Consider the following 25,911-nt stretch of genomic DNA (forward strand, 5'->3'; position numbering starts at 1 on the left):
CCCTCCAAACCTTTCCTATTCAGTCACTTATCCAAATGTCTTTTAAACATTATAATTGTACCAACAGCCACCACTTTCTCAGGAAGTTCATTCCACATGTGAACCACCCTCTTTAAAAAAAAATGTTGCCCCTCATGTCTTTTGTTAATTCTCTCCCTCTCCCTTAAAACTATGCCCCCTAATCTTGAAATACCCCATCTGAGGGGAAGACAACTCAATCTATACTGTCATTATTTAATAAACTTCTATCAGGTCCCTTGGTATGTTTCTTATTCCTTGGGACAAATTTTTGCTGTGCCTCCAGAATTACCCTCAAACTTCTGCCATTCCTGCACCAACATATTCTCTACTAGACTCCCCTTCCGATCAACTCTGCCCAGCTCTCCCCTCATATCTTTGCAGTTAGTATTACTCATTGAGTGAAGCTATTAAATTTAATTCCAGCTTCTCCCTATCAAACTGCAGGGTGAATTTTATCTCATTATGGTCAGTGCCCTTTCAGGGTTCCTTCACGTTAAGTTCCCTAATCAGATTTTCCGATGAAGGGTCGAGGCCCGAAACGTCAGCTTTTGTGCTCCTGAGATGCTGCTTGGCCTGCTGTGTTCATCCAGCTTCACACTTTATCTCAAATCCAGAACTGTCTGTTTTCAAGTGGGTTCCACCACAAACTGCTCCAGAAGTATCATGTAGACATTCCACGCATTTTTTTTTCTTGCAATCCACTTCCATTAACATCTGATGCTCCCAGTCTACCTGCATATTCAAATCCCTCATGATTATTGTAATAGTGCCTTGTTTGCATGCCTTTTCTATTACGCAGTTATTTTCTTCCTAACATCCTGACTATTGCTAGGAGGCCTGTACATAACTCCCATCAGGGATTTTTTCCTCCGACTTTGAGGTTTCTCAACTCTACTCTCACAGATTCTACACCTTCCAACTCCATATAATTTCTTGCTATTGATCTAATTTTATTTCTTACTCACAAGGGAACCCTGGCCCCCTCTGCCTATCTGCCTGTCTTTTGGTTGCATATCTTTGGATATTTAGTTTCTAGCCCCGATCCCCTTGCAGCCACGTCTCTGTGATGCCCAATTTCAATCTGCTTTACAAAGTCTTTTATCTTGTTTCATATACTGCATGCATTTAAATACAACACGGTCAGTCATACGTTGACTGCACCCACCTCCCCACACCAGCCTCCTATACCCAAATCCTCTCAGTATGAAGGTAAGCATGTCATTAGTTTTCTTCACTGCCTGCTGTACCTGCATGCTAACCTTCAGTGACTGTTCCACCATGACACTCAGATCTTGTGTCACTTCACCTTTTCCTAAACTGCCACCATTCAGATAATAATCTGCCTTCCCGTTTTTGCCAACAAAGTGGGTAATCTCACACTGATCCACATTATATTGCATCTAACAGTGTTTGCCAACTTAGCCAGCCTGTCCAAGTCATTATGCAGCCTCTTAGCATTCTCCTCAGTGCACACTGCCACCCATCTTAGGGTCGTCAGCAAATTTGGAGATATTGGATTCAATTTCTTTGCTCAAATCATTAATGTATATCGTGAACAGCTGGGGTGCCAGCACTGAGCAGTACCCCACTCATCACTGCCTGCCACGCTGAAAGAGTTGGAATAAACAGGTCCCTGTGCCAACTAGTTCTCTATCCACGCCAATATATTATCTCCAATATTATGAGTTTTAATTTTACTTACCAATCCTTTGTGTGGGACCTTGTCAAAAGCTTTTTGAAAGTCCAGATACATGTGCTGATTAAATGGATTGGCCGTGGTAAATGTTGGGTTACAGGGATGGGGGCGCGGGTGTACAGCCTGGATGGGCTTTACAGAGGCACAGTGCAAACTTGATTGAAGAAGTGGCCTCTATCCACACACTAGGGATTCTACGATAAGTCAATTTCCATTTCTTCAAATATGTTTTTTTAAAAGAACTGATGCTTATTTGGAAACAAAAATCTCCACTGATATTTGAGGTTTGCACAATTCCAAGAACCACTTACTCTTTGAGATAATGGGAACTGCAGATGCTGGAGATTCCAAGATAATAAAATGTGAGGCTGGATGAACACAGCAGGCCAAGCAGCATCTCAGGAGCACAAAAGCTGACGTTTCGGGCCTAGACCCTTCATCAGAGAGGGGGATGGGGGGAGGGAACTGGAATAAATAGGGAGAGAGGGGGAGGCGGACCGAAGATGGAGAGTAAAGAAGATAGGTGGAGAGGGTGTAGGTGGGGAGGTAGGGAGGGGATAGGTCAGTCCAGGGAAGACGGACAGGTCAAGGAGGTGGGATGAGGTTAGTAGGTAGCTGGGGGTGCGGCTTGGGGTGGGAGGAAGGGATGGGTGAGAGGAAGAACCGGTTAGGGAGGCAGAGACAGGTTGGACTGGTTTTGGGATGCAGTGGGTGGGGGGGGAAGAGCTGGGCTGGTTGTGTGGTGCAGTGGGGGGAGGGGATGAACTGGGCTGGTTGAGGGATGCAGTGGGGGAAGGGGAGATTTTGAAACTGGTGAAGTCCACATTGATACCATATGGCTGCAGGGTTCCCAGGCGGAATATGAGTTGCTGTTCCTGCAACCTTCGGGTGGCATCATTGTGGCAGTGCAGGAGGCCCATGATGGACATGTCATCAAGAGAATGGGAGGGGGAGTGGAAATGGTTTGCGACTGGGAGGTGCAGTTGTTTGTTGCGAACTGAGCGGAGGTGTTCTGCAAAGCGGTCCCCAAGCCTCCGCTTGGTTTCCCCAATGTAGAGAAAGCCGCACCGGGTACAGTGGATGCAGTATACCACATTGGCAGATGTGCAAGTGAACCTCTGCTTAATGTGGAATGTCATCTTGGGGCCTGGGATGGGGGTGAGGGAGGAGGTGTGGGGACAAGTGTAGCATTTCCTGCGGTTGCAGGGGAAGGTGCCGGGTGTGGTGGGGTTGGAGGGCAGTGTGGAGCGAACAAGGGAGTCACGGAGAGAGTGGTCTCTCCGGAAAGCAGACAGGGGTGGGGATGGAAAAATGTCTTGGGTGGTGGGGTCGGATTGTAAATGGCGGAAGTGTCGGAGGATAATGCGTTGTATCCGGAGGTTGGTAGGTCTTTATTCACCATGTCAGACAGTATAAATTTTACTTTCCCCCCGCTTTTCCATCCCAAACTCATACCCATTCTAACTTTCTTCCCTCTTCTGAAAAATTATGCTTGGCTCAATAGCTACTCAGAAAATCTGCACAATCATTTCAAGAATGAAGAACAGTAACAACTGACCATCAAAACAGCATCCCCATTAATGTCACTAAACATAGGCAAAGTGGTGTTCAGGCCAATAGCAGTACCCGGGCCATTTCCCAAATCAAGGCCAAATAAACTGAAACATCAATAACAGATTCCTAATCATATTTGAATCCTGCTCACATTCTTTAAACACCCACTCCCCCCAACATGCACATGTAGGAAATTACAACCTTAACTCCATTTCATAATGAAAAGTCCAAGTTACCTGCACCAATGCAAGCTTTATTTAAATTCATAATACCCAATTAGTTGAGAGATATCCAGCTGAGGTATCAATTTGCAAGATTATTTGAAAACATACGATAATTAAAAGAACTGACTTTGATTTATAGTATGAGCGTGTAGACATTTGTGTTGGAGAGATAGGATGAGCATGGCATTTTGCATGGGAAATCATGTCTCACAAATTTCATTAAGTTTTTTCAAAAGGTGACCAAGATGGCCAAAGAAGTCAGAAACGTAAATGTTGTCCAAATGATTTTAGCAAAGTCTTCAACAAGGATTCTGCGCAGTAGACTGATATCCAGGAAGAGCCAGACAATTGGATACAATGTAGGATGCAGAGGATGATGGCTATTGTTCAGACTAGAGGTCCTGTGACCAGTAATGCGCCACAAGGATTCGTGCTAGGTTGACTGTTGTTTGTCATTTATGTAAATCATTTGCATTAGAATTTTGGAGGCATAAGTAAGTTTGTGGATGACACCAACATTAGTGGTATAGTGGACAGTGAAGAAGGTTCTCTGAGGGTATGTGTTGGTTTAATGGTAAGGGCACTGGGATAGTAATCTGCTGGGAACATGGTTCAAATCCTACCATAGCAGGTGGTGAAATTTGAAGGTTGGCACGGTGGCTCAATGGTTAGCACTGCTGCCTCAGTGCCAGGGACTAGAAGGTTTGAGTTAAGGAGGGCTGGAACATTTTTCCCTGGACAGTCAGAGACGAAGGAGTGACCTGAGAGTGTGTAAAATCATGAGGAACATAAATAAGGTGAATAGCCAAGGTCTTTTCCCAGGATAGCAGTGTCCAAAGCTAGAGGGCATAGGCTTTGGGCGAGAGGAGAAAAATTTAAAGACAATCCGAGGGGCAACTTCTCCCACACAGGGGGTTGTGTGTGTATATGGAACAATCCGCCAGAGGAAGTGATTCAGGTGAGAACAATTACAACATTCAAAGGACACTTGGAAAGGTAATTTGATAGGAAAGGTTCAGAGGGATACGGGTCAATTGCAGGCAAATTGGACTCGTTCAGTTTGGGAAACCTGGTCGATATGGGTGAGTTGGACCAAAAGGCCTCTTTCTATGTTGTGTGACTACAACTCTGTCAACTCTAAGCACTCATTTCGAAGCCATTTACAGGACGTGGACATTACTACTAGATCAGCATCATTTGTTTACCATCCCAAACTGCCCTGGAGAAGGTGGAGGAGAGTTGCCTTCTTGAACCATTGTAGTCCTTGTGTTGTAGAGGCACACAGTCCTGTTTGGGAGGGAGTTCCAGGATGTAGACGCAACAACAGTAAAGTAACAGTAATGAAATTTCAAGTACGGTGGTCTGTGGTACAGAGGGGAATTTTTAGGTTGTGGGGCTCCCATATGTCTGCTGTCTTTGTCCTTTTAGGTGGTACAGGCTGGAGGTATCAAAAGGTGCTACGGGAGATGCCACTTGATAGCACTGTCAATCATGCCTTCCATTCTAGGGGTAGTTTAGCTTCAAGCACAGAACTTAGCAAACAACAACTGATGATAGATCTTTAAGACTAAATAAGAGTTAGATCTATTATGGAAGCTATACTGCCACGAATTTTACTGATCAATTATCATGCCCCAAAGTATGCTGTTCACACTGTCATTGTCTGAGAAGAAGCTGCAGATAGTCTCCTGGAACTACAATGCCTTTCTTTCATTGTCGTGTTCCAAGTCCTCAGATGACTACATAGTCGGCATCAGCAAACCCTGCCATACGTGGTATTTGCTGATGCAGTCTGGCGTGAAGCTCAGGCTTTTGAATTCTCCTCTAGCTGTTTATGCTCGGCCTCTGTTGGAGAGTGTCAGGTGTTGCTGAAAATAATTGGCTGCTTCATAGATGCCCCCTTCCTCTAGTTTCTACACTGAGCTAGAGTTTCCCCATGCGTCAGTGGGAGTAACTCATTTTCTCAGGGAGATTTTGAGCATGTCCTTTAAGCATTTGCCCTGCCCTCCTGGCAACTACTTGCTAATGATGTAGCTTACAGCAGACAACTTTTTTTGGAAGTCCAGTGTCAGACACATACAAAATGAGACCATCTTACTGCAGCTGATCGGCCATATCCAGAACCTTGATAGGAGGGATGTTGCCCTGGACAGGACTTCGGTATTAAAGCGCTATCCTACCTGTGAAATTGCAGGATTACATGAAGGGATCACTGGTGGTATTTTAAGGGTTTTGAGGTATCTACTCTATATTACATTTGTCTCCAATGCACACAAGGCTGGTAATACCATTGCCCTGTAGACCATGAATTTACTGCTGGGTTTTAGGTCATTGTCAACAAACAGGGTTCTTTGCACAGCCCATAAGTCTGCACTGACATACTGGATGTGATGTTAAATTTAACTTCATGAAGCCAAAAGTCTTCATAGTTTCAAAACTGTATTAGGTATTGAATTGATCTGGTTTTCTGCCTCAAAAAGGTGAGTAATTTTCACAGTTCATTTCCATTAAAATTATTTGTATGCCTTTTGTCACAGAATTTTATCTAAACTGCATCCGTACTATTCACACGACTTTAGTTTCTAATCTTGCTTCCTCATCTGCTGGGCTGCGCCTCCTCTTTTTATTTCAAAAGTATCACACACACACAGTGACAAATGCAGATGGGTTCTGTACAGTTACGTATCAAATAAACAAAACAAAGAACTTTGTACTGACTCAATCCAACTCTCTTCTGCATACAATTCCAATGTTTACATGTGTTTTTGAGATACTAGGAGGGTCCAATCACTGAGTGAACCCCTTCCACCTTCTCATGTACCTGACACTCATCTTTACATTTCAAATTATACTCAGTCCCCTATCCTAACATCATGAGAGAATACCACATTACAGTTCACTTGTCTTACCTTCACAGTTGACTGTCATGGCCAGATTTTAAAAAGAGTGCCTTAAAAGAAAGAGTGAGGTAAAGAGGCAGAAGCTTATTAAGGAATTCTTAAAGCTCACAACAGAAGGGAGTGGCAACAATTACAGGGTTGTCAAAATTCAGGAACGTTCAAGAAGCCAGAATGAGAGACAAATATCTTGGAGAAAGTGGGAGTGAAGATTCAAGATAGGCTGGGCCCAGCCTGAGAATTTTGAAAACAAGGATGAGAACTTTAAAAATCAAGATATTGTTTAGATCAAATCAGCATGGATAGAGTAGAAGCATTAATGGGATTTGATGCAGGTTAGGAATCAGACAAGAATTTTGCATGACTTTGAGGCCAGAGGGTAGAGTCTGGACAGCCAGCAAAGAGAACATTAGAATAATCAAGTCTATATAAAAAAAACAGATAGGTGGCTACTGTCTGCATATATGTTGCTGTGCTTAACTGTGTTATATTATCCTAAAGTCAGAAAAATAGAAGTCACCTCAAGGCATTCAGAGAGATTGTCTTTGTTTCACGAAATAAATCTACAAATTAAGGGCACTTGTAGTGTAGCGGTAGTATGTCTACTTCTGAGCCAGGAGGCCCAGTTTCAAGCCTCACCTGTTCCCACAAACCTGGTCTCACCAGTGCTGTATAACTTAAAACATAACCTCTACTTCTGTACTAAATTCTTGTTACGATGAGTGATAACATTCCTAACTTTTGAAACTACTTGCTAATTACTTAGAGGGCTAAGGAAGACAAATCTACAGGAAGATCTATCAAAGGTAGCTTGGTATTGCAAAATGGCTTCTAATGCAATCTAATGGTTTCAGCATCGCAAGAACTGAAGCCTGTCTTTTATTTAAGACTTTGGTTTAGTAAGTTCCCTGCACCCAAATTTCTAACACGGGGTTCAGGAAACATGGTGGTCACGTTCTAGTAGATCGGGATTAACTGGAAGTCTCAAGACGTTAATCTTTATGCAGTAGAAAACTTCGGGCAAATTATTCCTACTGGAAATATTACTGTAAAAGAATGAATAAAATTAGGAAAGTGCTGCAGACTTAAGTCAAAATGAAGAGTAAGATAAAAACAAAAGCAGAAAACTGCAGAAGCTCAAAATCCAAACCAAAAACAGAAATTGCTGGAGAAATTCAACTGGTTTGGCAGCATCTGTGGAGAGAAAGCACAGTTAACATTTTCAGTCTAGTAACTGTTGTTCAGAAGCTGGACCCAAAACGTCAAATCTGCTTTCTTGCCACAGATGCTGCCAGACCTGCTGAGTTTCTCCAGCAATTTCTGAAATGGAAGAGACTTTTTTAAAAAGTCTCTTTATCAAAGATCTTGCTGAATACAGAATTTTAATTGAGAAAACCCAAAATTTGGATGGCAATATCAATCATTGTCTCAGTCAGAAATCACATGCTTCATCACACAGTGTTCAGAGAAATGGGATGCAGTGCAGATGTTAATTTCATGCTAACTGAAACAGATACCATATAGGGAATAAAAGTTATTTAGTCTCTGAATGACCGCTAGAATAATTAAGTTCAATTTATATCCTCAACTTTCAAGTACCAAGTGACTACGGGAATGTTGCTCATTTTAAACATCAGTAAAAGGAAGAGCTTAAGAGAATTCATAAGTACTGCAGCATAGCACAATCAATAATTTTCCATGCATACCTGTTAATCATGCACAATGAATACAAACTGAACAACTGCACTCCGACAGACCCAAACAATTAAAAATGCAAAAAGTAATTAAACTATAAAACTCTTTCAGGAAATCAGGCAAGGTGAAACAACAAGATTGTAATGTTCAGAAACATATCTAAAAAGGGAAGCAGGAAAAAAAAACTTAAATTAACAGTAGCATATGCAAATCAGAATAGCAAGAAATTCTTACAGTAATAAGAGCAAGGAGTAGCCAAAGAAATGGGTACAGCCCTAAATTATGCCAAGTCAAAAGTGGCATAAATTAATGTACAAAGGAATATTTCCTCCAAATATCTGTACCCCATAAGAATGAAAAGGAAAAGGAAATGGAAGTGTCAAATAATTATAGTCTTACTTCAGTGGTGTGTAAAATGTTAGTTTACCTGATCTCTCAGGACTTTTTCTATCACCTTAGGGAAGGACTAGTCCAGGGTACAATGATCAGGATGAAGTCGCAAGATGGCACTGTGGGAAACTCTGGAACAATTGTTCAGAGAAAAAATAATGCAGTATGGTGCATAGGCCATAAATGAGGCCACAAGCAACGAATTGCTCTACAATCAGATTGAGCAGTATCTCCCTGATGAAAATTACCTGAATCTTTCATTGAGGAGTCAGAGTGGAAGTTTGTTTGACTGGCAACTATGGGCAGGACAATCACTTTCTCATCGCTACGTGGATCAGACATGTAAGAGAATGAGGATGACTAGTCAGAGAATGTCAGTATGGTTCATTAAGTGAAGGTCAGGCCTTACAAGTTTGATTGAATTCTTTGAAGAAGTGACAAGGAGGATCAATGAGGGCAGTGCAATGGATGCTATCTATGTGGATTTTAGTAAGGCATTTGACAAAGGTCTCACATAGCAGACTGATCAAAAAAGTAAAACCCATGGGGTACATAGTAACGTGTTGAATAGATCCAAAGTTGGCTTAATAACAAGAAACAAAGGGCAAGGGTCAATGGCTGCCGTTATGAATGGAAAACAGTTTCAAGCGGTATTCCACAGGGCTTGGTGTTGGGACCCCAGCTGTTTAATACATTGATGATTTGGATTTGAGCCTAGGAACAGGAGGCACAATTGGGCAACTTGCAGACAAAGTTGTCTTTGAGGATAGCTGTAAGCTCCGAAATAATATAGATGGGTTGCTGGAGCGGGCAGCAAAGTACCAGGCAGAGTTCAACTCTGATAAGTGGGAAGGAATGCTTTGAGGAAGGTCAAACAGGTTGATCTACATTTAGCAAACTTTCACTGCAGAAATACTGCTAACCGAGTTAAAAATGTCTTTCACAGAATAATATAATAGGATAAACACTTTGTGGTTGTGCCAGATTTCCTGCACATGTGCAACAGGTTATATGGGCTTCGGATTGGTTTCACAGGCTGGCACAACGTCATGGGCCAAAGGGCCGTACTGCGCTGTAGTGTTCTATGTTCTGTCCATCCGTGCCAGCTGCTGCATTAAAAGATGAATAAGACTGTTTGACACAGGCTAACAATATTTTGAAATCTTTAACCAATTCTGTTCTCACATTGATTGCACCAATCATTTATCAGCTGGTGCTTTTGTACAATGTGCTGTGACTTCAGTGACAATGACGAACAAATTAAAAGGATGTTGAAGTTATGCTACAGTTACGTAAAACCCTGAATGAACCCATTTGGGAGTAATGTGAGCAGAACTTGGTACAACACCTAAGAAAACTGGCTTGAGGCAGTACAACGTGGATTCACAAGAATGATAACTGGACTTCAGAGGTTTGAGGAGATGTTATACAAATTAGGTCTGTGTTCTCTAGAACTTAGAAGGCCAAGGGGTGATCTGATCCATATCTTCAAGATATTAACAGGGAAAGACAGGATAGATGAAAATAAACTATTTCCACTGCCTGGGGATTCTAGAACTTGGGAGTATAGTCTAAATAATAGGGCCAAACCATTCAGCAGAGATGTTAGGAAGTATTTCTAAGACAAAGGGTAGTAGATGTTTGGAAAATTCTCCCAGAAATGGTAGTGGATGCTCGATAAGTTATCAATTTTAAATCAGAGATCAATGTTTGTTAAGCAAAAGTATTAAGGGATATTGGGCAAAAGACAAGTATATGGAGTTAAGCCACAGATCAGCCGTGATCTCACTGAATGTCGGAACATGATGGGGGCTGAATGGACTACAACTGTTGTGTTCTGACCTACAGTAACTGAGATTTCTAACTTGCAATGACGTCAGACTGTGGAGAATGGACTTTTTTGCTTTTCTTTTTAAAAAAGAAAAACTATTGAGTACTAGAAGAATTAAGTGGTCCTGTGCAGAAATCAAAACAATGGCCCTGGGATTGAGTTCAATTATCATCTAACCTGAACTGTGACAGCCTCTCGCACAAAGCCATAACTTGGTAGGGGGTGGGGGAATATGGCACTTATATAAAAGTTGTTTATTTGATGGTCCGAAACTGTCTTAGAAAGTTAATATCCTTTCAAATAAGGCCATAAGAAATAGGAACAGTAGGCCATTCAGCCCCCCAGTCTGTTTTCAATAGGTTTATGGTTGATTCAACATTCCTCACATCCACTTTCCTGCGCTTTCCCCATAACTTCCTACTGATCAAAAATCTACTTCAGCCTTACTTATACACAAAGACACTGTCCCGGCAGATCTCTGTGAGGAGTTCCAAAGGCACTCAACCCTCAGAGTCTTAAATTGGCACCCCTTTATTCTGAGACTATGTCCTCCGGTCCTGGAGTCTCCCATGAGGGGAAACATCCTCTCAACTTTAATCTTAAGTCAAGCTACTTATGAATCCTATATTTCTCAGTGAAATTACCTCTGCTCACTGGAATTTAGAAGAATTCGAGTCCCAACCAGTTCAGCCTCTGCTCATAATGCAATACTTTCATATCAAGGATCAGCCTCTCTGAACTGCCTCCAATGAAATTATGTTTGTTTTTCCCTTAAGTAAGGGGATGAAAACTGCTCACAGAACTCCAGATCTGGCCTCACCAGTACCTTGTCCAGTTGCAGTAATAGTTCCCTACACATATGCGCCAATGCCTTGAAATAAGGGCCAACACACCATTAACCTTCCTGGTCACCTGTGCCCCCAAGTTCCTTCGTGTTGCAACTTTCTGCAGCTTTTCTCCACTTAAATAATATTCTGCTCGTGTTCTCTCTTCTAAAATTAGTGTTGCCTACAGAACGTTGAATTTCTTCCCCCAATTCATTAATGTAAGTTGTAAAGTAATTAGCCTATAGCTGTCTGCTTTTTGCCTTCTCTTTTTGAACAGGGGTGTCACATGAGCTGCTTTTCAAGCTTGTGGTACTTCTCTAGAATCCAAGGAATTTTGGAAAATTATAACCAATGCATCCACACTCTGTAGCTACTTCTTTTAGGATCCTAGGGTGCAAGCCATCAGGGCCAAGAGACTTATCTGCCTTTAACCCCATTAGGTTGTCAAATGCTTTTTTTTTTCTAAAAGATGGTAATGCTACTTAATATTTATGAAATGTTCAAAGTGCCTTCCACGATAAAAACTGATGCAAAATCTGTTCAACTTCTCTGCCATTTCCTTATTCCCAAAAGGGATCTCCCCAGATTCATTTGTTCAGGGGCTTGTGTTCATTTTGACCTATCTCTGCCTTTTTACAGAGGAAACTCTGCAATAACGTGATAGTTGTGTTCTGAGCAACATCGCATAATGGAAAATCACAATATATAGAAATAATGGAACCTATGGAAAAATCACACAAATATAACACATGACAGCACAGTTTGAATAAATGCTTAATTCATAATTAATAATGAAATAAAAGTAAATTTAACACCTGATCTGGAAGAAAAATGTCAAGATGACTTGATGGGGAAGGAGGCTTTTGAGATTGCTTGTTAATGCAGGGGCAGAGGGTTGTCATCATCATCACCACCTTCAGTGCTGTTGTGGTTGCAGGGTTAAGGCAAAAAAAAGTTAATCCAGAATATACAGCTATGATCCATTATCCTCTGACTTTCTTGGGGGTTGGCTTTAAAATGTGCTCCTGAGATGCTGCTTGGCCTGCTGTGTTCATCCAGCCTCACATTTTATTATCTTGGATTCTCCAGCATCTGCAGTTCCCATTATCACTGACTTCCAGTTTTTGCTACTTCGCCCTTTTACTAAGTTTATGAAGAAGCTATTCACAGGGTGTCAAGTAAGATCTTATTCCACGAACTGCTACACTGCTGTGTTCTGCATTGTAATCATTGGCCTCAATTTCCCTCAGAATAGAAGACAAAACAGAAGCTTCCATGGTGCTGCATCCTGGACTTCATCTTCGTTTCCAGCTTCCACTTCCTCCTCAGTGACAAGCTGTTAATCAGCTGTAGAGGGGTCCTCACAATAGATAATAGACAAATAGGTGCTGGAGTAGGCCATTTGGCCCTTCCAGCCAGCACCACCATTCATTATGATCATGGCTGATCATCCACAATCAGTATCCTGTTCCTGCCTTATCCCCATAATCCTCGATTCCACTATCTTTAAGAGCTCTATCCATCTCTTTCTTGAAAGTATCCAGAGAGTTGGCCTCCACTGCCTTCTGGGGCAGAGCATTCCATATACCCACCACTCTCTGGGTGAAGAAGTTTCTCCTCAACTCTGTTCTAAATGGCCTACGCCTTATTTTTAAGCTGTGTCCTCTGGTTCTGGACTCGCCCATCAGTGGAAACATGCTTCCTGCCTCCAGAGTGTCCAATCCCATAATAATCTTGTACGCCTCAATCAGATCCCCTCTCATCCTCCTAAACTCAAGCCCAGTCGCTCCAATCATTCAACAATATGATAGTCCCGCCATTCCAGGAATTGACCTCATGAACCTACGCTGCACTCCCTCAATAGCAAGAACGTCCTTCTTCAAATTTGGAGACCAAAACTGCACACAATACTCCAGGTGCAGTCTCACCTGGGCCCTGTACAGCTGCAGAAGGACCTCTTTGCTCCTATACTCAATTCCTCTTGTTATGAAGGCCAGAATGCTACTAGCTTTCTTCACTGCCTGCTGTACCTGCATGCTTGCTTTCATTGACTGATGTACAAGAACACCTAGATCTCGTTGTACTTCACCTTTACTTAACTTGACTCCATTGAGATAGTAATCTGCCTTCCTGTTCTTGCCAAAGTATACAACCACACATTTATCCACATTAAACTGCACCTGCCATGCAGCCGTCCACTCACCTAGCCTATCCAAGTCACCCTGTATTCTCATAACATCCTCCTCATATTTCACACTGCCACTCAACTTTGTGTCATCAGCAAATTTGCTAATATTACTTCTAATGCCTTCGTCTATATCATTAATATATATCGTAAACAGCTGCGGTACCAGCACCGAACCTTGTGGTACCCCACTGGTCACTGCCTGCCATTCCGAAAGGGACCCGTTTATCACTACTCTTTGCTTCCTGTCAGCCATCCAATTCTCAATCCAACTCAGTATTTTGCCCCCAATACCATGTGCCCTAATTTTGTTCACCAATCTCCTATGCAGGACTTTATCAAAGGCTTTCTGAAAGTCCAGATACACTACATCCACTGGTTCTCCCCTATCCATCTTCATACATACATCCTCAAAAAATTCTGAAGATTAGTCAAGCACGATTTCCCCTTCATAAATCCATGCGGATTCTGACCTATCCTGTTACTGCTATCCAAATGAGTCATAATTTCATCTCTTATAATTGACTCCAGCATCTTTCCCACCACTGTCGTCAGGCTAACCGGTCTATAATTTCCTGTTTTCTCTCTCCCTCCTTTCTTGAAAAGTGGGACAACATTTGCCACCCTCCAATCCGCAGGAACTGATCCTAAATCTATAGAACCTTGGAAAATAATTACCAATGCATCCACAATTTCTAGAACCATCTCCTTAAGTACCCTGGGATGCAGACCATCAGGTCCCAGGGACTTATCAGCCTTCAGACCTAACAATCTATCCGACACCATTTCCTGCCAAATATAAATTCCCTTCAGTTCGTCCATTACCCTAGGTCCTTCAGCCACTATTGCATCTGGGAGATTGCTTGTGTCTTCCCTAGTGAAGACAGATCCAAAGTACCTATTCAACTCTTCTGCCATTTCCTTGTTCCCCATAATAAATTCACCCATTTCTGACTTCAGGGGCCCAATTTTAGTCTTAACCATTTTTTTTCCTTTCACATACATAAAAAAGCTTTTACTATCCTCCTTTATATTTTTGGCCAGTTTTCCTTCATAGCTCATTTTTTCCTGTGTATTGCCTTTTTAGTTATCCGCTGTTGCTCTTTAAAAGCTTCCCACTCATCTTTGTTATGTTACATTTCTTTTTTATCTTTATACAGTCCTTAACTTCCTTTGTCAGCCACGGACGCCCCTGCCTCCCCTTAGGATCTTTCTTCCTCTTTGGAATGAACTGATCCTGCACCTTCTGCATTATATCCAGAAATACCTGCCATTGTTGTTCCTCTGCCATCTCTGCATAGTGGGACTCAAGCAGCTGCTCAACATCCTCACTCTCCACTTCTTCAAATTCAACTTGCTTTGCTAGATCAACACAATGTTCTTCGATTCTGGAGGGCTCCTCTGACGGATCAAAAGGTTTTAATTTTTTTTAAAATCTGGGAGAAGCTTCTGCCAAACTGCATGCAAGCAGTCCTTACTGACATCGCCCCATGATAATGTCAATTGCATTCTTGATGTGATCTTCCAAAACTGAAGAACACTGACCTTATCCCCCTGAGAGGCTGCAATCACCCTCTTAAATGTAATGTCTTAAATAATAAGTTTTAAAAGCTGATAGTGCACCCTGGTCCATGGATTGAAGGAGAGAGGTTGGAATCGATAGAATCGCGTTTTGGCCAACGCAAGTTCACATTTTAGAAATAATGTTCCCCTATTCGTCAGTCACATAATAGCCAATTCATGTTGCCAGAACACATGTTATAGCAGAACACACTGTATTTAAAGAAACTTGTACTGTCACTTTTTATGTTCCTTGCTAGTTCGCCCTCAGTTTATTTTCTCTGTGTTCTTCATCTTTTTTGTCCTCCTTTGTGGGATTCTGAATTTAACTGGGTTGTCAGGATTATCATTGACTTAGGCCTCCCTATATGCTCTAGCTTTCCCGTTAATATTTTTCTCAACTTCCTTGGTTTATCTCCTTCAGAATATTTCCTCCTTTATAGGACTCATTTATGGCAGCAAGTCAATAATTACCTCCTTAAATACCTGCCACTGATTGCTTACTTTCATCCCTGCTGATCTATCTGCCGAGTTTACTTTAGTTAACTCTATCCTCATCTCATTCTACTTCCCTTAAAGGAAAGGCCGCTGTTTCCAACCTAAGTTCCTCACTCTCAAATTGAATATTAAATATTATTGTTTGATCACTGGTTCCGAGTGTATCTTTTACTGAAAGGATTAGTTATTCAACCTGCTTCGTTACCCATTTCTAGCTACAAGATAGCCTGCTCCCTGGTTAGCTGCATAACATATTGCAATAGGAAACTAACCTTAAACTGCTCTACAAATTTGTTGTCATAGCTACCCTTTCCAATTTGTTGAAGTTAATCAATGTGAAAATGAAAGTCACCCATAATTATTGCTCTACTCTTTTTACATGCTCCTATTATTTGTGCTTTATAGTCTTTCCCACCTGCAGTTATTATTTGGCAGTCTGACAACTACTCCTACCAAGATCTTCTTTCCATTGATTATTTTTTCTCTGCCCAAATAGACTACATCAGAGCCTGGGTCATCTCCACAACAGTAGTCATTTCATTTAACAGTGCAACCCATTACCTTTGCCATTCCTACTGACTCTCCAAAACTTTTCAATATAGGAGCAAGTTACTGCAGATACTGGAATCTGAACAGAAACCAAAAAATGCAGCAGGTCAGGCAGTATCTATAGAGAGAAAGCAAACTAACCTTTTCAATCTAGGTGACATAGCATTTATGCTATGGGATGGGGGTCTGGTGAGTGCAATGGTGGTGATTTGCAGTCTTGGCAGAAAAAAGATGTTTGTTGAAATCAGATCACTTAATCTGAGTGAACAACATTGTTCTCCCCAGCTCCGCCCTGCCCCCACAGCTATAACATAAAGGCCGCACCCTCCCCACTTCACTTCAGCTCTGACGAAGAGTCATTCTCTCCGTGGATGCTGCCTGACCTGCTGTGATCTCCAGCACTTCTTGTTTTCAGTTCAAACTTTGCTACATGCTGTCGTTGAATGTCTCTCTTGCAGTGCTGCATTCAGAAAATAAAATTCTTTAACTGTACAGATTGCTGCACAAGGCTGGAAGAATATTTGATGCATAGATCTATTTAAAATTAAATCTGTTCTCTAAAAGCCTTGACAAACAAAGAACATGATCAACGATGGGAGTGACCATTTGTCTTACTATTACTGTTGAATGCATTCAGGGAGGACTACAAATCCTTCGATATATGACAAATCAGTTTTTGAACTCAACTGCGCCTTCCTCTAGAAATACTTTCAACATAAATATGGGCCTCTTTCCATACTGCAGACCTCTATCACTCTAAACTGACGTGATCAGTGGGTGATGTTCTGTAACTCACTGACTGATTTTCCCTCCTTTTAGCATTTTCCAATTCCTCTTCCCTTATCAGTTTTATGCTGTTACTGCCACTGATTATTTTAATGTTCAGGAATCACATTTGACATTTAATTAAAGTTAAAGTTAGACTTTTGTGATTGGGTAATTGTATTTTATTGTTATAACTCATTAATATGCGATTTATCAGCCAAAATTTATTGTCCATTAGAAATTCATTTATTTCAATTTGATCTGATTTATTGTGGATTGTGGCAAGTTAATTGACGTTAGGTGCGCGTGGCAAGGCTCAGGGTTGCTTCTTCTGTAGAAGCAGCTATTGTGCGAGTTTGATATGATTGAGGAACTTACGCTGGTTGCATCAGGAAAAGTTGCATTTTTGCTGATGGCCACTGTGGCGCTGAAAATGAATGCACAGCTGTTAGCGTCATACTTCTGGCTGCCAGTAGGAATTACACTGCTTTGAAAAAGCTGTTTAATTATTTGCCCACATCTGCTCTTTTGCTACAGCTCTAAAATACTTTCCAAGTATTTATCCAATTTCTTCATGCAAGTTACTATTTAACAGCTCTCCACCACTCTTTAAGACAGTATGTTCCAGATGACAATAAAGTTACCGTATTTCTGCATGTTTCCTTTTTTTTTGCGAATTGCTTTATCAATTTTCTCTAAATTTCCAGCCCTTCTTGCTGTTAAGAAAATTTTGCTTCATTTACTCAATTAAAATCTGAACACCTCTACCAAATCCCCCCCCATATCAAATTTGCATCCACTCAAAATTGCTCAGCTTAACATGCTGCTTGCAAATAAGCTGTGAAAGGTCTCCATTCTTCCCTGGGAATTTCAAATCCAATTCCATTCAGGTGGACAAGTAACTGATAGACAATGACTGGCTGCATAACTTCAAGGGGTCTTTAGTTCATTTATTCCATTAGCCTCAGAGATAGTAGGAACTGCAGATGCTGGAGAAAGCCAGGTAACAAGGTGTAGAGCTTGATGAACACAGCTGGCCAAGCAGCAGAGGAGCAGGAAAGCTGATGTTTCGGGCCTAGACCCTCCTTCATTTTCTAAAGAAGGGTCTAGGCCTTCTTGGTAGTGTAGATGAGTAGAGAGATCTCGGTGTCCACGTACATAGATCCTTGAAAGTTGCCACCCAGGTTGACAGGGCTGTTAAGAAGGCATACAGTGTTTTAGCTTTTATTAATAGAGGGATCGAGTTCCAGAACCAAGAGGTTATGCTGCAGCTGTACAAAACTCTGGTGCGGCCACACTTGGAGTATTCTGTACAGTTCTGGTCACCACATTTTAAGAAGGATGTGGAAGCTTTGGAAAGGGTGTAGAGGAGATTTACTAGGATGTTGCCTGGTATGGAGGGAAGGTCTTACGAGGAAAGGCTGAGGGACTTGAGGCTATTTTCATTAGAGAGAAGAAGGTTGAGAGGTGACTTAATTGAAACATAGAAGATAATCAGAGGGTTAGATAGGGGGATAGGGAGAGCCTTTTTCCTAGGATGGTGACAGTGAGCACGAGGGGGCATAGCTTTAAATTGAGGGGTGAAAGATATAGGACAGATGTCAGAGGTAGTTTCTTTACTCAGTAGTAAGGGTATGGAACGCTTTGCCTGCAACAGTAGTAGATTCGCCAACTTTAAGTTGTCATTGGACAAGCAAATGGATGTACATGGAATAGTGTAGGTTAGATGGGCTTCAGATTGGTATGGCAGGTCAGCACAACATCGAGGGCCGAAGGGCCTGTACTGTGCTGTAACGTTCTATGTTCTATAACGTCAGCCTTCCTGCTCAGCCTGCTGTGTTCATCCAGCTCTACGCCATGTTATTCCATTAGCCTGTTTATTCGCTTAGTTTTCAATATTCCAGTCAGTGGAAGGGTTCTGGGAAAGCTGGGCCAGTGTCAAACCACTTTACTGTACAGTGAATATGAATTTCTGCTTTAAAGTTCATTTAGGGAGGGAAGTTGAGTGGTAACTTTATTATTTTAGTAAAGATGTGCTTTTCACAATCACCAGCCATTTCAAAGCACCTTACAACCAATACTTTTTTGAAGCATACACAGAGCTGTAATGTAGGAAACATGGCAACTATTTTGTGCTCAAAGTCCTTTAAAACAGTGATGTGATAATAACCTGATAATCAGCAGTGCAGGAAAACAGGTTAAGGGATAAGTATTGTTAAGGATATAGGAGATAAGAACATTGCTCTTCAAGAAGTGATATTGGATTTTGTCTGTCCACCCAAACAAGTAGATGGGGCTGAGAAATTCAGAAACTATTTAAGTAACTATTTAAGTAAACTAGTAACGTGTGGCTCATTGAATTTTACTCTTTGTTTAAATGACATGATGTGCTGGTCCTGTTTTGTTTAATATGACAGTGGTTTTAAGGTGGCTTTCCATAACTGCTGGAAAATTTGACCCTGCTGCCTGTACTTGAAAGTGGCTTCATTGCAAAGAAAGGGCTATTACAGCAGAATCAAACTGTGAAATTCCTGCAACATTTCAGGATGGATTTGCTTAGAAATTTATTTGCAAATAGACTGCAAACACGCATGTTCCAGTTATTGTCACAAGTTAAAAATGACTTCCTAATACACAGGTTGGGGGGGGGGGGGGGGTGCTTTGAATCCACAAAAGTATCCCAATTAGTCAAAGAAATGCACCCTATGGCCATCTAAGGATTGCTGCATATTCGTCCTTATATAGACAGATGACAGGAATCATTGTAGTAGTAAGGCCTATCTCAACTGATTTAGGGAACAGTCCAAAAACTAAAGAATGCACTTTGCAAAGTGGGGAAATGCAACTTCTTTGGAAGTTCAGAGCAACAACGATAATGGGAACAGCAGATGCTGGAGAATCCAAGATAACAAAGTGTGGGGCTAGATGAACACAGCAGGCCAAGCAGCATCTCAGGAGCACAAAAGCTGACGTTTTGGGCCTAGACCCTTCATCAGAAAAAAAGCTTTTTTCTGATGAAGGGTCGAGGCCCAAGGTCCGTTTCAGGTCTGTTTTCTTCAGGACCTTAATTTAATATTTTTTCTGATGAAGGGTCTAGGCCCAAAACGTCAGCTTTTGTGCTCCTGAGATGCTGCTTGGCCTGCTGTGTTCATCCAGCCCCGCACTTTGTTATCTCAGAGCAACAGCGACTTGTTTTCCACATAGACTGCAATGTGATAGAAATCTTCCATTCTGTGATTACAGAAAAGGATAGAGTTCAGGCTTCGAGGGAAGTCATGTTTAAGTTGGGTACAATATAAAAAGGTGGTGTTCAGTTAATTATGTTTTTAATAATTTGTTTCAGCAAACTCTTGAAATGTGAAATCTTCATACATCATTTATTCAGCTATTAAGTGGAAAATAAAATTTTATTTTAATGTTATTGGTCATGAGCATGCCAATTGATTACAGTAATGTTTAATGAAATCTATTTAATTCAGAATCTGAAATAAACTGCCTGAGCAATGCACGTTCATAGGCAGATCTCATTGCATCTGTGAGGACAGTTAGAGAGTTAGCGTTTCAGGTCTGTTTTCTTCAGGACCTTAATTTACTATTCTATGAAAGGTAATCAACGCACAATATTAACTGTTTTCCTCTTAACTTGCCAAGCTGAGTATTTCCAGAATTTTCTTTTTTCATTTTCAGATTTTTGTACACATCAGTCTGGTCAAGAAGTGGTATTTACTTTTAGAAATCATAACTTTCCCACTATTTAGCAAAGTTGCAAATGATATTCTCCTTGTCCTTGGCAACCAATTAGAAACAAATTTCTACAGTGCACTCCCTTGCAAAAGTGGCACTGACAAAATTCTGGATAAGTCTGTACATTCATCTGAACAAAGAAACGACACTCAAAAATCATAAAATGTGAGGCTGGATGAACACAGCAGGCCAAGCAGCATCTCAGGAGCACAAAAGCTGACGTTTCGGGCCTAGACCCTTCATCAGAGAGGGGGATGGGGGGAGGGAACTGGAATAAATAGGGAGAGAGGGGGAGGCGGACCGAAGATGGAGAGTAAAGAAGATAGGTGGAGAGGGTGTAGGTGGGGAGGTAGGGAGGGGATAGGTCAGTCCAGGGAAGACGGACAGGTCAAGGAGGTGGGATGAGGTTAGTAGGTAGCTGGGGGTGCGGCTTGGGGTGGGAGGAAGGGATGGGTGAGAGGAAGAACCGGTTCGGGAGGCAGAGACAGGTTGGACTGGTTTTGGGATGCAGTGGGTGGGGGGGGAAGAGCTGGGCTGGTTGTGTGGTGCAGTGGGGGGAGGGGATGAACTGGGCTGGTTGAGGGATGCAGTGGGGGAAGGGGAGATTTTGAAACTGGTGAAGTCCACATTGATACCATATGGCTGCAGGGTTCCCAGGCGGAATATGAGTTGTTGTTCCTGCAACCTTCGGGTGGCATCATTGTGGCAGTGCAGGAGGCCCATGATGGACATGTCATCAAGAGAATGGGAGGGGGAGTGGAAATGGTTTGCGACTGGGAGGTGCAGTTGTTTGTTGCGAACTGAGCGGAGGTGTTCTGCAAAGCGGTCCACCTCCGCTCAGTTCGCAACAAACAACTGCACCTCCCAGTCGCAAACCATTTCCACTCCCCCTCCCATTCTCTTGATGACATGTCCATCATGGGCCTCCTGCACTGCCACAATGATGCCACCCGAAGGTTGCAGGAACAGCAACTCATATTCCGCCTGGGAACCCTGCAGCCATATGGTATCAATGTGGACTTCACCAGTTTCAAAATCTCCCCTTCCCCCACTGCATCCCTCAACCAGCCCAGTTCATCCCCTCCCCCCACTGCACCACACAACCAGCCCAGCTCTTCCCCCCCACCCACTGCATCCCAAAACCAGTCCAACCTGTCTCTGCCTCCCGAACCGGTTCTTCCTCTCACCCATCCCTTCCTCCCACCCCAAGCCGCACCCCCAGCTACCTACTAACCTCATCCCACCTCCTTGACCTGTCCGTCTTCCCTGGACTGACCTATCCCCTCCCTACCTCCCCACCTACACCCTCTCCACCTATCTTCTTTACTCTCCATCTTCGGTCCGCCTCCCCCTCTCTCCCTATTTATTCCAGTTCCCTCCCCCCATCCCCCTCTCTGATGAAGGGTCTAGGCCCGAAACGTCAGCTTTTGTGCTCCTGAGATGCTGCTTGGCCTGCTGTGTTCATCCAGCCTCACATTTTATTATCTTGGAATCTCCAGCATCTGCAGTTCCCATTATCTCTGACACTCAAAAATCAGCTTTTCAGCTCATTAAAATCTCCCTTTTCCCCCCCTAAAACAGTCCATCAATAGAAACTGATTTGTTCCTGAGGGAAGAAACCCAAAAGATTTTGAATATTTTGAGATTAAAAAACTCTTAATTGAAGAAGCAAAGACATCCCATGCACAACATTCAGACAGATGTTAAGGAACCATAGAATGTTCACAGCCAGGTTAATAAAACTTATATTACATCGAGACTCAATCTTTTCAACACAAATCCTTATAGAATCATAAAAGAACATTGAATCCCTACAGTATGGAAACAGGGCGTTCAGCCCAACAAGTCCACACCCACCCTCAGATCATCCCACCCAGACCCATCCCTCTATAAACCACCTAATCCACACATCCCAGAATGCTATGGGCAATTTAGCATGGTCAATTCACCTAGCCTGCACATCTTTGGACTGTGGAAGGAAATCCACATAGACACAGGGAGAACTTGTAAACTCCACACAGACAGTTGCTCACGGGTGGGATTGAACCCAGGTCCCTGGCACTGACAGGCAGCAGCACTAACCACTAAGTCACCACCTCAATGCTCTCCCTATGGATGTCCAATCCTGTGCTCTTTGTAAGTTTCAGTTTATCCAAACTTCCGTCCCTCTTAAACCTAAACAACTCGAACCCAGTCAAAAAACATCTTGCAATTTTTTTCCCCTTTATTCATTCATGGGACAAGGGCGCTGCTGGTTAGGCAGCACCCCTAATTCCCAGAGGGCAGTTTAACAGTGAACCACATTGCCATGGGTCTGAAGTCATATGCAGGCCAGACTAGGTAAGGATGGCATTTTCCTTCCCTGTAGGACGTTAGTGAACCAAATGGGTTTTTCCAACAATCAACAATGGATGCATGGTCATCATTAGACTCTTAATTCCAGATAATTCTTTTTATTGAATTCAAATTCCACCATGGCTGGATTCGAACCCAGGTCCCCAGAACATTATCTGGACCTCTGGATTAACAGTTTAATCAATAATACCACTATCGGAGTCAATCAAGTATTTCTGAAGTACAGTCATATTGTAAAGGTTGAAAACCCATCAACCAATTCACATACAAGCTCCCACAAACATGATAATGGCTGAAGAAGTTGTTTTGGTTACGAACAGATAAACACTGGCTGGAAAGCATCAGGGATAACTCCTCTTCTCTGAAAAGATGTCATGGGATCTTTTATATCCACCTGAACAAGCAGATGCACTAATGTTTAAATGTCACTCCTGAAAGACAGTCAACCAAGGACTGCTGGTGCAAAGGTTACAGTAAATTGTCTTGTTTCTCATTCTTTCCACTGATTCTAGCCATTCTGTGTAGCACTTTCCTGTTTTCTTTCATTTTCAAATTAAAAATTGAAACATATTGGAAAATCATGCTTATAAAAAGGGGAATAGAAGAAACAGTTTTCAGTTTAACTAAGAATCTGTTAAAAGTATTAAAAGTACAAAAAGCAAAAAAAGATTGAGCTAGAAAGAAGGATAATTATCACAAATAATGAACACAGCCGGCCAAGCAGCTGCTTGGCCGGCTGTGTTCATCCAGCTCCACACGGTTATCTCGGATTCCCCAGCATCTGCAGTTCCCATTATCTCTGATAATTATCATAAACTTTAGTCTACAATGCAAAAGTTCAGTTAATAGGGGTCAAAATTTCAAGATTGCCAGCAAGAGAGCTAGGACTGAAGCAAGGAAAAACTTCTTTATTCAGTTATTAGAATTTGGAATGTGCTACTTGGAGAGAGTGGTGGAGGCGGATTCCATAGGTTACAAAAGGAGGCTAGGCAAGTATCTAACTGATAAAATCACATTTCAATCAATGGTACGATTAATTTGGGAACATCTTTAAGTTACAGATAAAAACAGAATGAAGTATTTTAATTTAGAATTTACTAGTTCTGCTAGACTTCCAGATTCACAAAATTCAAACTGGACAAATTTTTACTTAAGACTCAGTTGATTGTCCTCAACTGATTAGTCTATTACAGTTCAGGCTATTTGTGGTCCTGTACAGCTTTTTGATACATATACAGATGAGACCATATAGTTTTCAGTTTCCATGGTCTGTCTTACTTATGCTGCAGAAAGAAATCTAATAATGTTCCAAGTTAAGATTTATCACAAAAAAAACAACACTGAAAAGTTCCAGCACGGCAACTTCCATTTTATGATTAGTAAAATAAAGGTTTCCTTCTTGCTCCGTCCTTTGAAAGGGCCACAAAATAACGCATTGTTTCACTGTCAAAAATACTAAAATACACGTCTTACAGAAACGAATGGGACTCAACCTACTTGAAAAGTCTGTCGATATAAAGCACAGAGGAAAGGAACACATTGCTGAAATGAAAGCCGAAAAGGAAACACTCCAGCCAGTTTCATGTGACCCTATTCCCTTAGCGGGAATGTACAGGAACAGGAAACATTTCCTGTGAAACGTTTCTGAAGAATTTTATAAATGAATTTACTGGGCTTCTAATGCAGGAAGGCCAATAATGTAATACAATCTAATCATTACGTTTCAAAACGAGAAGTGATGGCTAGTCTGTTCCACAAGATTTGCAATGCCCTCACTACACTGGCAGTGTGCCAGAAATTTGCTAATAGTCCCTATCCAGCTATGCTACTTTTGCATTACTGGATTTTGTGTAACAATCAGAGCGGAATTGGTTAAATCATTAAGACGCGTCGGCTTCACCGAAAACAAGGGAATTTCTACGGGTATTGAATATCTCGAACGATCGACAAAAAAAAAGATGCAGACCTTCGGATGAAATTCCGTGGTGTACCCCAAAGCTTCCTTTGTTCGAGGTAACAAAAAGAAACATGAAAAAATGCATCGACATGATCGTTCACCGGTTGGGTACTACTCATTCGGATCCACTGACATGTTAATTAGAAAGCGTTTCACTTAAAAGAAATCTTGATTAAAATCCATTAAATTAAGGGGAGGAGTGAAATGCAAAAGAACATTAAATCTCGGCATGCCGTTTAGACTAAATTCGGAAGATAGTATGAATAGTTTACAGTAAGGAACGAGGAGCACAGTTGGGAGGGGAGGAGGAGGAAAGGGGATATTAGTAAAGGGTGAAAGAGGAGCCAAATGAATAAAAGAAAATGGATAGCCATTTGAACCTCCAAACGCCTTCTCGTTTTCAGCTGCCACTCGTTTCAAATGAAAAACGGTGGGAATGTCGACAATCCAAAATAATAGCTTGAAAGAAGTAGCCCATGAAAAAGTCCACGGACCGCGACCTGTCAGGTGGCGATTGCGGGATGGTCACTTCTACGAGACGCCCCTCCCCCACCCAGCAGCATTTTATACACAATCCCTTGAACCGTTATTCCATTTCAACTTCAAAATACTAAAATCGATCCTCCCCTCCTCCAAGGCGGGAGCGCATAAACCGGTAGCCTTTATCACCTCAGCATTTCCGTATAGCATACTCACCCTAGCAGGGCAACTGCCCTGCCGAAGCTCAGACAAACATCAGCAACCCGCCCGTTGCTCAGCAATAACGTTATTCCACATAGCGGCCGCTCGAGCAGAATAGACGGGTAGGCGCTGGGTGGGGGGGGGAAGAGATTGTTTGAAGCATGCGCAGAGCACCACATGCCATAGCCACTGTCCAAAAGCCTGAGGCTCCATCTCGGCGAAGCCAACACCCCCTCATGATTGACGGAGTTCTTGACCAATCGCAACCGCAAGCATGCCGTCACCGCGCCAACCGCGGCTGTCGGGGGCTTTCACAGGGTGGGATCGAAAGTGTAGATCTCTGGAATGAAAGGAAGGGCGGGAAGAAATAAAGGCAGGTACCCGGATTCTCCCGCAAGCGTTTCTGGGAATTGTATTTCCTTTGGCCTTCGGCACCTATCCTGTCGACCGTCCAATGCTCCGTTCCTGCCGACAGCATTGAC

The 25,911-nt window shown here is 42.2% G+C and overlaps 1 protein-coding gene across 15 annotated transcripts in view; it reads right to left on the reverse strand.

Annotated features, from left to right (window-relative positions):
- Positions 1–25,561, reverse strand: part of cep170aa (centrosomal protein 170Aa) — a 126,040-nt gene extending 100,479 nt beyond the window's left edge. For 8 of the 15 annotated variants that reach the window (XM_059648708.1, XM_059648710.1, XM_059648711.1 and 5 more), the window contains exon 1: positions 11,951–11,972. The gene's annotated coding sequence lies outside the window, so the exon portion shown is untranslated. Of the gene's footprint in view, positions 1–11,950; positions 11,974–25,128; positions 25,148–25,444 lie in introns of those variants that run through there. The other 7 variants (XM_059648712.1, XM_059648709.1, XM_059648701.1 and 4 more) reach the window with 4 other exon arrangements.
- Between the last annotated feature and the right edge of the window lie 350 nt (positions 25,562–25,911).

Source organism: Stegostoma tigrinum, chromosome 9 (genome assembly GCF_030684315.1).
Source record: "Stegostoma tigrinum isolate sSteTig4 chromosome 9, sSteTig4.hap1, whole genome shotgun sequence".
In the NCBI taxonomy this organism is placed as follows: domain Eukaryota; kingdom Metazoa; phylum Chordata; class Chondrichthyes; order Orectolobiformes; family Stegostomatidae; genus Stegostoma; species Stegostoma tigrinum.